The sequence below is a fragment of the Pleurodeles waltl genome, chromosome 3_1 (assembly GCF_031143425.1).
Source record: "Pleurodeles waltl isolate 20211129_DDA chromosome 3_1, aPleWal1.hap1.20221129, whole genome shotgun sequence".
NCBI classification, from domain to species: Eukaryota; Metazoa; Chordata; class Amphibia; order Caudata; family Salamandridae; genus Pleurodeles; species Pleurodeles waltl.
Window position 1 is genome coordinate 53,445,821 of NC_090440.1, and position 17,591 is coordinate 53,463,411.

General features: G+C 45.4%; 1 pseudogene; it reads left to right on the plus strand.

The window, feature by feature from the left end:
• The first annotated feature begins 413 nt into the window (after positions 1 to 413).
• The window catches only part of LOC138283299 (homeobox protein Nkx-2.5-like), a 28,698-nt pseudogene continuing 11,520 nt past the window's right edge, over positions 414 to 17,591 (plus strand).

Sequence of the window (17,591 nt, forward strand, 5' to 3'; positions counted from 1 at the left end):
GTCAAAGTGCTCTCGCCAGCCGGAAGCAGAGGTTTCATCATTTACTCTGCCTGCAGGGATATGGGCAGGGAAAGAGATGAAACGATTGCTTTTCCAAACAGGAAGTTACATGTTTAGCAGCTCCCTGCATGCAATAGCAGTGCCAGCTCCCACAGGAGGAATGAGGCAGACTGGGACTGCGGGGTCTTGAGGCTCTTTCCTCGGATGCCATTGCACACTGGGTGCCCTGGAGGGGCACCCAGGAGACATGGCCAGGCCCCTGGGGTCCCCAGAGCCGCAATCAACACGGGGAGGGGGCCAGGGCAGCCCCCCTCCTCTATTTGTTTATGACCAGGCCCCAGAGAATGGCATTCCTGGGACCAAAATTAGCCGGGGGGGCCCTCCTCTATTGATTGAAGGCCAGGCCCCAGGGAATGGGGTCCTCGGGCTCAGATTGCCGAGGGAAGGGGATCTGCGTGGCCGAGATCGGCTCAGGCGTGCGCTTGGCCCCCCTCTTTTACGAAGTATGTTTAGTCAGTAATTCCATTTTGAAAAATGATTTGAAATCCTTCGTGGTGGTGAATAAAATTTTTGATCTATTGAAGCGCAATCTGTATGTGACTGTGGCAAGTGAGTTCTTTCTTGACCTCTCCTGGTCAGTGCAGAGTCCATGGTTCTCCCTTTGAATTGCTACAGGTATGCAAATGTGCAAATCACCTGGAAGCGCCGCCTGCTTGGCCCCACACCGTCCACCTTAATAATATGCAAAGGTCTTTCCACCTTTTACCAGGATGATGGACAGCTTACCAAAGGGCCACCAAGTCTGTTTGCTGCCAAGTTTGGTGGTGCGTTCTTATGGAGAGGGATATGAGGCCATCACCCCTAAAGAAAGGAGCATTTATGTCATATAGACAACAGGAAGGACCCTGGTTTGGTAGAGATTTATATCTTTGTAGTTTCGTTGGCCTCTCTGTAGGAGGATTCGTGTTATCACATATTTCTAGAGAAAGACGCACCAGGAACAATTCTATTGCAAAAACACACACAAGGTCACGGGTGACATTTCCTTCTTTTCGATTGCACAGCTGTAGTATAGAATACGTACTGAACATTTACCCAAGGAGGCAGAAAGAGCGCCACTTGGGTAGATATTTTGTGCAAAACTGTGGACTCTTGTTGGATAAAATGGCAGGTGAGATTCCTTTATGGCCAAACACTCACACAGCTAAATACACTCACACACCCACTCACAGACACACTCAGATAGCACTCAGGCAATCATGTACTCACTCACAGACCGACTCAGACACTCACGCTCCCACTCACAGACTCACTTAGACACTCATGCACCCACTCACAGTCCACTCAAACATTCATTCACCCACTCACAGACCCTCTCAGACATTCATGCACCTACTCACAGACCCACTCAGGCTTACACACCCACTCACAGACCCACTTAGACACTCATGCACCCACTCACAGACCCACTCAAGAGACCCACGCACCCACTCATTGACCCTCTCAGACATTCATGCACTGACTCACAGATCCACTCAGGCTCATGCACCCGCTCACAGATCTACTCTGAGACGCATGCACTTACTCACAGATGCACTCAGACACTCATGCAGCTACTCACAGACCCACTTAGGCACTCATGCACCCACTCACAGACCCACTCAGACATTCATGCGCCCATTCAGACTCTCACACACCCTCTCACAGACCCACACAGGCACTCACATACCCATTCACAGACACTCTCACACCCACTCCCACAGACACCCTCTCACACCTACTCTCACACCCAGACATAAAATCTCACACCCAGTCGCACACCCACATAGACCTTCTCACACCCACTCTCAAACCCAGACAGGCAGTCTCACACCAACTCTCACACCCAGAGAAACCCTCTCACCTATTTTCACACCAAGAGAGACAGGCCATGCAGGCAACCCCTGCTGTGGAGTTGGGTGGCTCTAAGGGTTGGCTGCAGGCCCTGCGGCCAATACCTGCCCCACACAGCCAAAGGCACATGCACGGCAGTGGTTGGAGTAACGTATAGTAATTAAAATTACTTTATGTAAAAAAAATATAGAAATTCACTTAAAAAGCCAAGGGTTATTGGGACGTTATAGTTAGGTTCTGAATTTAATCGCACACAGCCATAGAAATTTGACAGTTATAGTTAGTGTTATTTCAAGTAACTATAACTCGCACCTTCACCATGCACTGCTAATTACTACAGATATTATAGCGCTCATGACAACTTTTATAACGTAATTAAAAATATCAATGAAACAATCGCAGTTAAATTATTGAAGAAGAAACTGCGTGGTGGGGGAGCGATTTATAATTACCTTTGGACTTCAGTTATAGTTACTTGAAATAACTAACTATAACTGTTGAATTTCTATGTGTGAGTAAATTCAGAACCTAAATGATATGTCCCTGTAATCTTTGTTTTTTTAAGTGAATATATATATTGATTGTTATGGTGAGGACCTAGTTTCCATTGAATAAGTGTTTTTTGACTTGCCTTTATCTTTGGCTCCGTTTTTCGAACTTCACCAAATTTTCCAAAAAAAGTGTCAAGTTCAGTCTTGTTGTGCATAGAAAGTGCCAGGATGAGCATCAACCCTGGGCCAGGAAAAATGGGGTCCGAGAAAGTCTGTGTTCCCATGTTAATTCCCAAAGACTATTTAGACACGCCTGCAGCCCGAACCGTTGGTTGGAAACTGAGCAAATTTGGTAAAAAGGTAGCTTTTGGTCTGCAGATCACCCTTTTGTTACTTTGGTGTAAATCCATTCAGTAGTTTTTGAAATATTAAAGGGAAATTAAATGTGTATATCTAAAGCCTCCAATCCAGAGAGATCTCCTGCTGCGATCTGATTGGATGATAACACTCCAAACAAGAAGTGCTGACAGCCATTGTGGAACTTGGCTTTAGCCACTCCCACGGTTAAAAAGCCTTTTTTTTTAATCATGGAGAAATCTGTGGCTGGATCTGCAGATTTTGATATTATAAAAAAAAAACATGTTATCTGGCGTTGATAAATGCTTTAGCCCCTGGACGGGCCAGGTCCCGGGGGCATTGAAGGCTAATAATAGGAGGGGGGCACATGGGCCCGCCTGGTAGATCTTTTAGTAACCCTGGGGACCATCCCCCCTAGGGCCATCATTAAAAAATATGCTGGTGGCCTCCTGCACTCCGGGACCCTCCTCTCGGGGCTAGATATTGAATAATTTCGTGAACCACCACCTTCCTGAGGGCAACATATATAAAAAATTAAAAGGGGGACACACGGACCCCTCACAGGTCCTGGGAACCACCAACTCCTCTGGACTATAAAATGAATGACAGAGGGGGCCCGTATATATTTCCGTCCCCAAAGACCACTACCTGCTCCAGGCAAGATAGAAAAATGGAGGGGGGCACATGGCCCCCATCTTGGAGACATAGCCCTGGGGACAGACACCACACAGGTCCAGCTCCTGCTACCTTCCAAGGTGCCCACCCTGGGGAGCTGACAGCTTCCACGAAGCAAAAAGCAAACACTCCACTTCAACAAGAGGGAGCTTTAAACATGCCCCCACTTGCTGAAAGTGGAGTTTTCATGTCTTTCCATGCTCACTAACGTGGGCAGGGAAAGAGATGAAAACATTGCTCCTGCATGCAAGAAGCTACTATTTGTAGCAGTTTCCTGCATGTGGGTGCAATGCCGACTCCTGCAGGAGCTGGTGGGGCAGTTGGGGCCTTGAGGCTCCCCCTGTGGTCCTCTTAACTTTACACTGGGGACCCTTGGTACCCAGTAACATGTGACTGGGAAGCGGGGAATGGAGTCCATGTGACCGAAGTTGGACTAAGAAAGGGGGGCATGAGTCCCCCCTCCCTTTTTAAAAAAAAGTATTTGGTCCTGGGGAGGTGGTGGTCTTTGAGGCCTGGGAAGGTTCTTTTGGCCCCCCCATAAATATTTTAAATATAGTCCTGGGGAGGTGGTGGTGCCCGGGGCAAAGGGGGTCTCTGTGGCCCCCCATATACTTTTTTGATGTTGTCCCGGTGAGGTGGTAGTCCCTGGGTCCTAAGGAGTATGAGCAGCCCCCTACATTTTTTTATCACTTAGTCCCAGGGAGGTGGTGAGGCCCGGGGGGGCCTGTGATGCTCTGCATATATTTTTTTAATGTCCTGGGGAGGTGGTGGTACCTGTGACCCATGGGGGTCTGTTTGCCCCCCCCTAAGTGTTTTTATATTTTAGCTCCTGGGGGGTGGTCATCCCCGGGGCCTGTGGGGTCCATGCATCCCTCGATATATTTTTAAAATGTCCTGGGGAGGTGGTGGTCCCCCGGGATGCCAGCGCGGCCCACCTAAGTTTTTTTTATTAAGTAGCCCCGGGGAGGTGGTGGTATATTTTTTAATGTTGTTTAAGGGAGCTGGCTGTCCCTGGTACCTGGGGGGGGGACTGTGCACCCCCTAAGTTACTTTATAATGTGGCCCTGGGGGTGGGGTTCACATGGCCCAGGGTTCACTGTGCCATATATTTTTTAAATGTTGTCATGGGGAAGTGGTGGTCCTTAGAGGGGGTCTGCGTGGTCCCCCTATGTTTTTTAATTATGTAGACCCGGGGAGGTGGTGGTCCCTGGGTCCTAAGGTCCATTTGTGTTGCTCCCCAAAAAAATGTATTAGGTAGCCCGGGGAGTTGGTCGTCCTGAGGCCTATGGGGGCCCATGTGGCCCCCCTAAATAGATATATATCTAATGTTGCCCCCTTTAAGCTCGAAACTCCTTTGCCCGTGTGTGGCTCGGGGTTGGTGTGGTTACAGGGTGTTGTCAGCAGGCCAAGCCCTGCAGCCAACCCCCGCCCGTGGCCATGCCATGCACTGTGAGGGCTTGGGTGGTTACAGGGGGTTAGCGGCAGGGCTTGGCCACAGATCAGGTCCTGCAGCCAACCCCCGCTTCAAACAGCCAAAGGCTGTGTGTAACACAGGGTTGGTGTGGTTTGAAGGGTTGGCCGCAGGGCCTGGCCCCATGACTGGCCCTGCAGCCAATCCCCACTGCTCATGGACAAATACTGTGAGTGGTTGTGGTTGGATTAATGTATAGTAATGAAAATTACTTTATGGTAAAAAAAAAAATGAAATTCACTGAAAAAAAGAAATGTTACAGGGACATTATAGTTAAGTTCTGAATTTACTTGCTCAAAAACACATAAATTCAGCAGTTATGGTATGGTTACCTCAAGTAACTATAAGTCGCGCCCTCACCATGCACTGTTCCTTACACCACATATCACATCAATCATGACATCTTTTATGACATCATTGATAATATCACCCCAACATGTGCAGTAAACATACTGATCAGAAAACTGTGCATGTCGGGGGTACGAGCTATAGTTACTTGAGATAACCATAACTAAAACTGCTAAATTTCTATGGTTTTGTGTGAGTAAATTCAGTAAATTAATGTAGTGTGTTGTGTGGGGATGTGACACACAACAAAACAGTCCAATGTTAAATGACTTTAATAACAAATATTTTACTATTATGCAATATGGTGGAATACTTAAGTTATTCCAAACATACATATGTGTGCAGCATTTTAATATGTAATTTTAATATATTTTTCATTTTTTCTATATTAAATATTCTTTTCCAGTAGCTAAAAAATGTGTGGTAATGATTTGCATGATAGCAGTATACATGGTAAGGGTTTGCATGGTAATAGTACTTATAATGTATCTCTCTGTTAGTTTCTGGTAATGACGTGTGGTAAAGACGTGTGTGTGGTAGTGGTATATGCCTGGTAAAGACTGAGTGATAAAGGCATGCATAGTAAAGATGTGTTTTGTTCCGTCATACAACCATTGGGCAGGTAAGACATACATTTTAGAGATGTATCATTATCACCTTCATCTGACTTTGTAATTGAACTGAACTGTGCAGTAGCTTGATAATGGTGGAAAAACTGCAGCCAGAAAGGCTTTTTTTCCTATTGGCGAACTGATTATGAATAGCAAAATGTCCCAATACAAATGTATTTTTTCAAGAGCTCTGGTGCCACAGTGGGAATTTGGCAGCCAAGCCTGGGGCTGTGTGGTGACTCCATGACCCCTGTAAGCAACAGAAACTGCACTCACCTCTAAAAAGTAAATAATGGGAAAAGTCTGCACCCACCCTGGTGAGTGATCTAAACAAGATTATTAACTAATTATTTGTTTTTATTTTGAGGTATAATTGTGGAGGGCATGCAGGTTATGGGACTTTGTGGACCATCAATATAAATCATGCTGTGCCAACAAAATAAATAATTTGAGGACACCATGGGACATATTTAAGAAAAATGGCACTGCACACAGTGCAGCGCCACTTTTCCTGCTCCCTTAGCGCCCCCCCTAACGCCACCATGTGTGCGCCGTATTTAAAATACAGCGCACCATGGCGGTAGTTAGGGGACTAGCATCAGGAATTTTTGACGCTAGTCTGGCACTTTGCAGGATTAGTGTAAAAAATTCTGACGCTAATCCTGCAAAGCACCCAGAGGCCCATTGTAACCAATGGAAGCCTTCTTTTAATGCCTGCTCTGAGCAGGCGTTAAAAGTGCTGAAAAACATGGCACAAGGAAATCTTTTAGAACACCCTCTTTGCATACATTATGCCTGGCACAGGCATAATGTAGCGCAAAGGGTTTCAAAGTGGCGCAATAAATGCATTGCGCCACTTTGTAAATATGCGCCACATTTTTGGCCTTCTAACGTCACATTAGTGTCATAAAAATTACGCTAATGTGGTGCTAGAATAGTGCTAGGGGCTCTTAAATATGCCCCTAAATGCTACCAGTAAGGGTGAACAGGGGTAGCAGACATCTGTCTGGAGGTAGATCTCTGCGTTCCCTACTCACAAAAGCATTTTGGAGAACGTAAAATAGACACTCTTGTGTACTCTTTCGCATACTCTTACAAGCCTTTGTGAAATGGCCGCCAAATATCTAAAATGGCAATAAAAAGATAATATTCAGTGAATATTTATACAATTACCTCACACATGAGGGACCTCTTGATGCTTTTGGTAATAGTGAGGTTGGCGTTTCAGAGCCAATTCACACAAGTATGGAGGAGTATTTAAAGGATTACTCCTGTAGTACTACTTCTACTGATATATGCTGTTGTGATTCAGCCCCTAGATTTTTATGTCAGCCTCAGTATTAGTCATCTTTTTGATAAATTCAGTGCTGATGCCCTTACAGCATAGTCAAGCAAGGAAGTTATGACCGGGGCACATTTCAAACAGAAAACATAGAGCTCACCCTCAAGCTCCTCCCACACTACTGAATCATTTGCTCTCTTTTCCTATAAAAAGAGCCTGATTTAGAGTTTGAGTGGCAGCAAATCTACCCATAATTCCTGTAGATGTCCCTCCACTGACGAGTCAGTGGAGGAAAATCTGCTACTTTTATTCGATAGAGAGGCAGAGGTTAGTCTTTGAAAGGGTTGATTTTGGCACTGAAGACCAACTGTGGAGAAATGTCTTGAGAAAACACAAACAATGCTTATCTTTACAGGGCAACCAGCATGAAGGAGTGGAAATTTAACTCCAAAACAACGGTACTTACCAGAAAGGTATGCAAAACTTTGTGGAATTACGGAAAAGGAGTAATTTTACACATATCACTACTTTCTTAGCGTAACCCCCCCCCACACACACATGTAAAATGGAAGTAAGAAATAGTGCTAAATCATTTCAAATAGAACATCCTGAAGTGGGACAGTGTTTCTGAAAATAACAAATAAAATGCTCCTCATTGGAACCCTTTCCTAAGGGGAGCATTTACCATTTTTCAGGGTCTCTTACCACCAGGGTTTTCCTGGCAGTGATACTAAAGTCTGACCTCTAACTCAGTGTATCTAAATCTGGGGGGTAGAATTGCAGGTTTGCCTCCAAAGGTCCTTTCTCCCCTTGGCCATCAGAGGGGTTTAATCACAGCAGAGAAGGTATAGCCTCCGCCATGAATAAACCTGCACTCTGCCCGCATTTAAGTTGGGCTGGCGAACAACTGTGTTGGCAGGGAGGGAACACCATCACCATTGTGACGGAGTTGCCTCTCTGCTGACATATAAATTAGGTCCTAAATCACCTTATATAGATATTTTTTTTATTACAGGTTGAAGGTTCTCTACATATAAACCATTTGGTTATTTAAGACAGGTTTTGCTGTTTTTATCTTAATTTGTTCTTGTCACAAATTGTGCCTCGTTTATTCAAAAGTATTTTTAACCACAGCATGTAGTGGCAGGTTATGAAGAAATCATTTGTTTTTAATACACTTTTCTAATCGTTTTTAATACACATCAAGAAGTGGTCTTCTCCTTAATCTAATATAGCCTTAGAGCCCGCTGTAGCAGGCTATACTGGCCATTAAAGGCCCACTCCAGCGTCTAACAAGGGAGCAGGACTTTAATGGCCGATATAGCCCAGCTACGAAGGACTAGAAGTCTATTCGAACATCTCATAACTAGAGGGCAGACAGGTCTAATAAATAAAACAAAGGCCTTGTGGAGCCCGACCTAAGGGGATTGGCTCCCTGAGGCCTTTCTTCACAGCTGTTGTTGTTAACAAAGAACACTGGAATTTTGAGGCGCCAGACTTTTACAAGTCGTTAGAAACTCAGAGCAATCCACAGTCTCCAATACAGCTCCCAACCTTCCAATGTTCTTAACATCAATAAACGTCTGGTTAAGCAATCACCTGGAATAAGAATGAAGTCCAAGTGTCAGATGCACCACAAATAATTTGGGTATAGGATTGATTGTGGACTGGAAGTTATCAGGTCCCTTATTAGTGGAGTTGCCAGTTCTCCTCCAAATAAATCCAATAATCCCAGGTCCCATTCATGCCCTCTAGTGTACTTAATTAAATCTTAGCTACATGTGTGCTACTGTACAAACACAAGAAACATTTACAAACATATGTGTTTTTTTTATCTGTGATTCACAATAGATTTTCTTTACAGCGAAAAGTGCAGTATCTCATATATTTAGATTCTTTTTTTCCTCGTTGTATAACACTTTACTGAGGTCATTACCATCAACCTACAAAAATATAGCATTCAGGTCAGTGTGTACAACTGTGTATTACATGCTTAACTCCACCCTGTACCTTTTATAATAATTCAGATGAGGCTGCACTAGAGAGTGTGGACCACACACAAGCATGCGCACTTTGTCATTTTGCTGGCTCCAAATAAGGTCATCCACATTGGTTGGGTGTTTTTTTCAGAATAATAAGTATGCATCAGGCCAAGACCGCTCTCTGTATGAGACTTTTTGGTCCTGCCTTCTGTTTTATTTTGGATCCAGATCTGGACCGAGCTGAAGTTAGCTTTTTTATCTTCATCTAAAAGATCTCTGAAGATCTGTGAAACATGATAAAAGCTTCCTTTCTCCAAAGACCTGGCCATATAGAAAGAGTTGGTGTCATTGGTGTGGTGAGCATGTGAGCGCTCCTGGACCTCTCAAGGAAAGGATGGTTGAGTATGTGTGATAATTCTAATTTTCATATAACACCCAGAACCGTATGAACATTAAAAAAAAACTGCCATCAGATGGTCACCTTTGTCAAAAGATTAGCCAAGAGACTGAAGAGAAAATTTACTTTTTTTTACGTTTGGGGGTAAGAGTAGGGCACTGATATAAAGGGGTTACAAAATGCACCTTTGTTTGGAAACACTTAAACACTTTCTTCCACTAGGCAAGCTCTATATTCTCACACTAAATGAAATTAAAAAAAAAAAACGTACGGACTTTTTGTGCCCTAATTCATTTGAACTGAACCAGTGAATCTAAGGAATGCATTTGGAGGGGGCAAGGTACCCAGGCTTAATTTAAACCACTGTTCCAGCACTTGAATCCCAACAGTGGCACTTTTAATGTCAAACACATGATAGCAATGTTTGTCTATTTTTCAGGTTAGCACATCAGTGTTTAACAGTTAAATATACATTACAAATTAATGATAGCATGCTCACGCCATTCTGACAGTTATTAATGGTCTGGAGTGGTCCAAATTGTTAGACTCGTAGGAATAATGTTCTGATTTGGTACTTATGTTGGTACTGACATTTGGCAGTGCTGGCAGAGGCACTAGGTTGTGCACCCTGCTGTGGCATCCGGAGAAATACCTAGAGCCCCTACAATTATATTCTTACAAATTAAGTACTGCAATACACCCTACATGTGGATTGAATTTGATGAACCAGACCTGAGGAAAGTTGAATCCATTTTGTTTCTTTCTCTAGTAGAAGAATGACTCCTCCAGATACAGGCTGTATTTCCTAATAATTAATCACTTATAGGAGTGTGCAGTGTGGAGAAATCAGAATTCTCTTTGCCCATTCCTGCATATTTAACCATCATCAACAATAGCTCTTGGTTTGATGGATGACGTCAGCTAGGGTTTTGAGACCTACTGTGTCATCATTCACTGGATAGTCTCTTTAAAATGGGTTTTGTATTGTCTGTAATAAGACAGCTAACTTTTAACTTTCAAACAATGGAGCATATTTATAATCCATTTGTGCCAAGTTTGCAACATTTTTTAGATGCATGAACCTACCATGAGTCAATGAGATGCAAGGTGGGCGGCCCCTTCTAAAAAATGGGGCTAACCCTATAGCCCCATATTTATCCCCCCATGCTAAAATGAGGCACGGGTGGGTGGAAGTGCTAAATAATGGTGCTAAGCTTGCTTTGCACCATTATTTAACGCCTAGGTCAGACCAGGCGCTAAGGGATCTGTGGACCCTTTTCCTTGGTTAAACACCATGGAATGGGTCCACAGGTTCACTCCTCAAGCCCCAGGAACAATCCAACCCACACCAGAGGGTCACCAGAGGATGGGGGACCGCCATCCCAGGTAAGTAGGGTAAGTATAGGTACATTTTTTTTATTTTAATTAAAATGCCATCGGGGCCCAACTTAGGGCCCTCTGCATGGCACAATGAGATGCAAGGTCGGTGTTCCCATCTAACACATGGTGCTAACCCCATAGCCCCATAGTTATCCCCCCATGCTAAAATGATGCACGGGTAGGAGGAGGGGCTTAATAATGCTGCAAAGTTTGCTCTGAACCATTATTCAACACCTGGGTCAGACCAGGCATTAAGGGACGTGTGGACCCATTCCCATTGTCAAACACCATGGAATCGGTCCACAGGTGCCCACCTCAAGCCCCAGGAACACCACCACCCACACCAGAGGGGCACCAGAGGATGGGGGACCCCATCCCAGGTAAGTAGGGTAAGTAGAGGTAAGTATTTTGTTTTTATTAAAGTGCCATTGGGGGCCCAACTTGGGGCCCCCTGCATGGCACAGGGTGACATGGCCATGCCCAGGGGACACTGGTCCCCTGTGCTGACCATTGGGGTGGTAGGCAGGACTCATGTCTTTTCTCAGACAGGAGTCATGTGGTATGGATGGTTTTGCATCAGAAAATGACGCTAGGCTGGTTGGGGCATTTTTTTTGCCTCTAACCATCCTAACGTCATTTTGTGGTGCAAACCCCCCTTCTCCCATACTGCCACCCCCACCCAGCTAAAGTAAGTTTTTTTTATGCTAGCCCACACTTTGCACCGGCTTGCACCATTCCATAAATATGACACCTGGCTGGCGCTCATGAATGGAGCAAGCCGGTGCTAAACCTTTTGATGCAAAACTGCGTTTTGCAGTTTTGCATCAAAAAGTATAAATATCCCCCCATGTGAGTTGCAGTAGCGCGAGAAGACTGACGCTGCTGCACATGGGCCTAGCCTCAAAACCTGAATCCATTCGATTAACAGGAACTGGCAAAACGATAGTCTTTAATCAGAGCCATGCTGTTTATCATCACTCCCAGCCACTCAGCGGTGGTAGCCAAAGTGAGAAAAACAACTGTGCTATTTAAAGGTCTCAATTACACACTTCTGGTCCTATCACAGGCTGTTAAGTCTTTTCTAGGAAAGTAACAATACACATTCTAAATTAGCTTCAATAGAATCAGCATCCCAACTTGTTAAGTGCAACTGGCCATTACTGTCTAACTTTAGTGAATTAATGATGTCTGTCCTTCATCCACAGCACACAGAACTTCCTCTGGAGCATCGAGGCACTTTATAAAGTTGCCAGAAATAGAAAGCCACCTTCCCCTAATACTTGATGCTCACAAACATTTGGAATCGAAGCCTGTGTTATATTTCTGGTTATATATCAAGGACATATCATATCATGAACCAAGTGAGCTATCTTAGTTTCTGTGCTAGATAGAATCATGTGGGCCACCTTCTGGCAGCGACATTGAGTGGTGAAAGGAGTCTAGGAACACAGGGAAATAGCTTTTAACAATTTCACTGCTAGGCCTTGCCCTCCCCTCCCCGTACTTAGCCTTCTTTGGCTATTTGGGGTTGTTCGCGCTTAGGCCTTCTTAAAATTTTGTCCACATAAGCTATTCAGGCCAAATTTCTGTCTTTTTTTTCAACACCCTGAGGATTTCAAAGGTAGCCACAGTTTCTGTATTCCCCTGAAATTAGGCAAAACATTGCTACATATTGTTTTTTTGGGAAAAAATGGGAAAAAGTACTGCAAAAGAAAGTGTCTATTTTGTTTAATGCAAATGGCTTCAACAAAGGGTTTGTGGTGCTAAAATCACCATCTTTGCAGCTTTCAGGAACAGACAGACCTGATTCAGAAAACCAACTTTTTTAACACAGTTTCGGCATTTTACCGGGATATAGCCCTTTCTTTCTATTTTTTGTGCTTTCAACCTTTTTCCAGTTTGTGGTGGAAATGGGTGTGAAATCCATGGTGGATCCTGGACAGCTATACATTTCTGAAACCTAGATCACATTTTGAATTCAGCAAGGGGTCATTTGTGTAAATCCTTCAAGGTTTCCCCCAAAAGAACAATGTTGAAATAAACAAATATTGAAAATGAGTAGGAAAAAACTGGCATTTGTAACTTCTCATCATGATGACAGAGTTACAAAAACTATATACCATTACATCTGCTAGGCCCTTCTGGTTGTGATGATACATAGGGGTGTGGGTTTTTCAAGAACTTGAGGTACCCAGAGACAATAATTGAGCTACACCTGCAATGGTTTTTCCTTGTGTACTAGGTAAAGTGTAATTCATGTGATAAAATATTGTTATTTACAAATCTCTTAATGTTGGTCAGTGTCAGTTGCTTCCCACCATGTAGCTCCACCTGCTAGCAGCTTCCTCTCTGTGCTGCTCTGTGCTCTAGGTCTCATGTTCGAGGCTCTCCCCCAGCTGTAGGCTCCCACCTGTGCCTCATCCCTGGTGGTCCAGTGGCAAGTGTGTCTCTGCCTTAAGCTGTGCTCTGTATCTCTGTATTTCTTGTTCTATTCTCTAGCCTTTTTGGCATTTTCCTTTCCATACTTCCATTCTCATTCTGCAGTTTTTCTCTCATTCCTCTCCCCTCCCTGCCACTTGCTGCTGCTGCTGCTGCTGCTGCTTGCGGCCTGCCCCCTCTCAGCACCGATTCCCACTTCCTAGCTGACCAACCTCTCCTAACTTCCTACGTTTCATAATGGCAGCCGCTGTGCAGCCACACAGTGGGCTCCGCTGGCACTCCAAATGCAAGCCCATCCGCACCCATCCGTGCCTGGACCGTCCCCAGCACCATGGACCCTAGTCCCTGCACCTTTCACTGCTACAATGGCAGCACCGTCCACACTCTCAATACCGTACGATCCACTGCCTGCCACCTCACATCAGCGAAGGACACACAAGCCCCAGAGACCTGTCGCAACTGCGCCTTCCCCTGCCTCCGCACACCGGACCCACCAAGCACACGCCCCACTAATACTGGACCCTGCCATCTCAGCTGCATCCTACTCAACACCTGCTCCCTCATCAAACATGTGGTGGAGATCTTGGACCTGCTCGACTTTATCTCCCCAGACATTGCCTTCTTCACGGAAACCTGGATGACCCCCACGTCAGCCCCAGACACGGCCACTGCCATTCCCGACAGCTACAAAATCATCCACAAAGACAGCATCAACCGAACGGGAGGAGGAATCACTAATGTTCACAAAAGCACTCTCAGCCTTACAACTAGCTCCATCGACCACTCACCTGACATAGAGCACCTACACTTTCAAATCCAGACCAACCTGGACTACACCGTCTGTGGCACCCTCATTTACAGACCAACCCAGACCCTGTCCCCTCTTCAGCAAATACATTGCCGATTTCATCGTACTCCAAGCTCTCACCCTACTGGACTACATTCTCCTTGGCAACCTCAATTTCCACCTGTTTAACCTCAATGACCACAACACATCATCCCTACTGGAGAACCTTGCAACCTTGGGACTCAAGCAACTGGTTACATCCCAAACCCACTCAGTAGGACACACACTCAACCCAGTCTTCTCCACTAGCAACACCATCTCGGTCATTCACACCTCCAAATTACATTTGACCGACCACCACTGCATCCACTTTGCCTTCAACAAACCCACCACGCCCACAGCTACCCATGACGAAGCTGTAACAATGTCTCCAAAGACCATCTCGCCAATGCCCTCTGCCAAACACCATCGCCGGCCACCACGGATGCGAACGCATCAGTAGGCAATCTCCACTGATGGCTCTCAGACTGCGCCAACACACTGGCTCCCCTCAAGAAACCCTCCAACAAACAATCCTCCATGAAAGTCAGCTGGTTCTCTCCTGCCCTCCAAGAGTCCAAGCGCACTGCAGACGGCTTGAGAGAAGATGAAGGAGCAGCAAGTCCCCGGTTGACCATGCAGCCTTCAAAACCACCATCCCCCCAAACACCCACCTCATCAGAACCACAACGAAAACGGCCATACAGGAATGCATCAATGCCAACGCACACAATAGCAGAGAACTCTTCACTGTGATCAAAGAATTCACCAAACCCAGCATGAAGACCACAGACAACCACTCCTCCCAAGACCTCTGCAACGACCTTGCCACGTTTTTGGTGGGACAGTTGGGGCCTTGAGGCTCCCTATTGGTCCCTTTAACTTTATACTGGGGACCTGTGGCGCACAGTAACATGGGGCTGGGAACCGGGGGATGGGGTCCCTGTGACCAAAATTGGCCTAAGAAAGGGTGGCCATGTGCCCCCCTCCCTTTTTAAACAAAAGTATTTTGCCCTGGGCAGGTGGTGGTCCCTGAGGCCTGGGAGAGTTCTTGTTGCCCCCCATAAATATTTTAAAGATAGCCCTGGGGAGGTGGTGGTGCCCGGGACCAGGGGGGGGTCTGTGTGGCCCCCCATATTGTTTTAAAATGTAGCCCCAGGGAGGTGGTGGTCTCAGGGCCTGGGGGGTCTGTACAGCCCCTCCATATACTTTCTTATGTTGTCTCAGGGAGGTGTGGTCCCTTGGTCCTAGGGGGCTCTGAGCGGCCCCCTACATTTTTTATTACGTAGCCCATGGAGGTGGTGAGGCCCTGGGATGTCTGTGCTGCCCTGCATATATGTTTTTAATGTCCCGGGGAGGTGGTAGCCCCTGGGACCCATGGGTGTTTTGTTGTAATGCATCCCCCCATATATTTTTAAAATGTCCTGGGGAGGTGGTGGTCCCCTGGGATGCCGGCGCGGCCCACCTAAGTTTTTTTTATTAAGTAGCCCCGGGGAGGTGGTGGTCCCCAGGTCCCAGGGGGTCCGTGCCATCCCCCATATATTTTTTTAATGTTGTCTAAGGGAGGTGGCTGTCCTCAGGACCTGGGGGGGGGGGCTATGCACCCCCGAAGTTACTTTATAATGTGGCCCTGGGGGTTCGGGTTCGCATGGCCCAGGAGGGTCACTGTGCCATATATTTTTTAAATGTTGTCATGGGGAAAGGGTGGTCCTTAGAGAGGGGTCTGCACAGTCCCCCTAAGTTTTTCCATTATGTAGACCTGGGGAGGTGGTGGTCCTTGGTGCCTGGGGGAGGTCTGTGCAGCCCACCATATATTTTTTTTATATGGTCCCGGCTAGGGGGTGGTCCCTGGGACCTAAGGGGCATTTGCTTTACTCTCCAAAAATGTTTGTTAGGTAGCCTGGGGAGGTGGTCGTCCTGGGGCCTGTGGGGTCCCATGCGGCCCCCCTAAATATGTATATATATATAATGTTGCCCCCTTTAATCTCAAAACCCCTTTGCCCGTGTGTAGCTTGGGGTTGGTGTGGTTATAGGGTGTCGTCTGCAGGCCAGGCCCTGTAGCCAACACCCCCGCACAAGTCCAAAGGCCATGCAGGGCGAGGGGTTGGGTGGTTACAGGTGGGTTGGCTGCAGGGCTTGGCCACAGACCAGGTCCTGCAACCAACCCCCACTGCAAACAGCCAAAGGCTGAATGTGGCAAAGGGTTAAAAGGGTTGACCGCAGGGCCTGGTCCCAGGACTGGCCCTGTGGCCAATCCCCACAGCTCATGGACAAATGCTGTGAGTGGTTGTGGTTAGATTAACGTATAATAATGAAAATTAATTTACAGAGAAAAAAATAGAAATTCACTGAAAAAAAGAAAGGTTACAGGGACATTATAGTTAAGTTCTGAACTTACGTGCACAAAAACACAGAAATTCAGCAGTTATGGTATGGTTATCTCAAGTAACTATAAGTTGCTCCCTCACCATGCACTGTTCATTACACCACATATCACATCAATCATGACATCTTTTATGACATCATTGATAATATCACCCCAACATGTGCAATAAAACTATTAATGAGAAAACTGAACATGTCGGGGGAGCAAGTTAGATTACGAGTTATAGTGAATTGAGATAACCATAACTAAAACTGCTGAATTTCTATGGTTTTGTGTGAGTAAATTCAGTAAATTCATGTAGTATGTTGTGTGGGGATGTGACATGCAACAAAAAAGCCCCATGTTAAATTACTTTAAGACCAAATAGTTTACTATTATGCAATATGGTGGAATACTTAAGTCATTGCAAACATAAATATGTGTGCAGCATTTTAATATGTAATTTTAATATATTTTTCATTTTTTCCATATTAAATATTCTTTTCCAGTATCTAAAAAATGTGAGGTAATGATTTGCGTGATAGCAGTATGCATGGTAAGGGTTTGCGTGATAATGGTACTTATAATGTATCTCGCTGTAAGTTTCTGGTAATGATGGGTGGTGAAGACGTGGGTGGTATTGGTATATGCCTGGTAAGGACTGAGTGGTGAAGGCATGCATGGTAAAGATATGTTTTGTTCCATCATACAGCCATTGGGCAGGTCAGAAATACATTTTAAGGATTTATCATTATCACCTTCATCTGACATTGTAATTGAACTGAACTGTGCAATATCTAGATACTGGTGGAAAAAATGCAGCCAGAAAGGCTTTTTTTCTATAACCGATTATGAATAGCAAAATGTCCCAGTACAAATGTTCTTTTTCGAGAGCTCTGTTGCCACAGTGGGAATGTGGCAGCCGAACCTGGGGCTGTGTGGTGACTCCATGACCCCTGTAAGCAACAGAAACTGCGCTCACCTCTAAAAAGTAAATAATAGGAAAAGTCTGCACCCACCCTTGGGACTGATGTAAAGAAGACTATTAAGTATTTATTTGTTTTTATTTTGAGG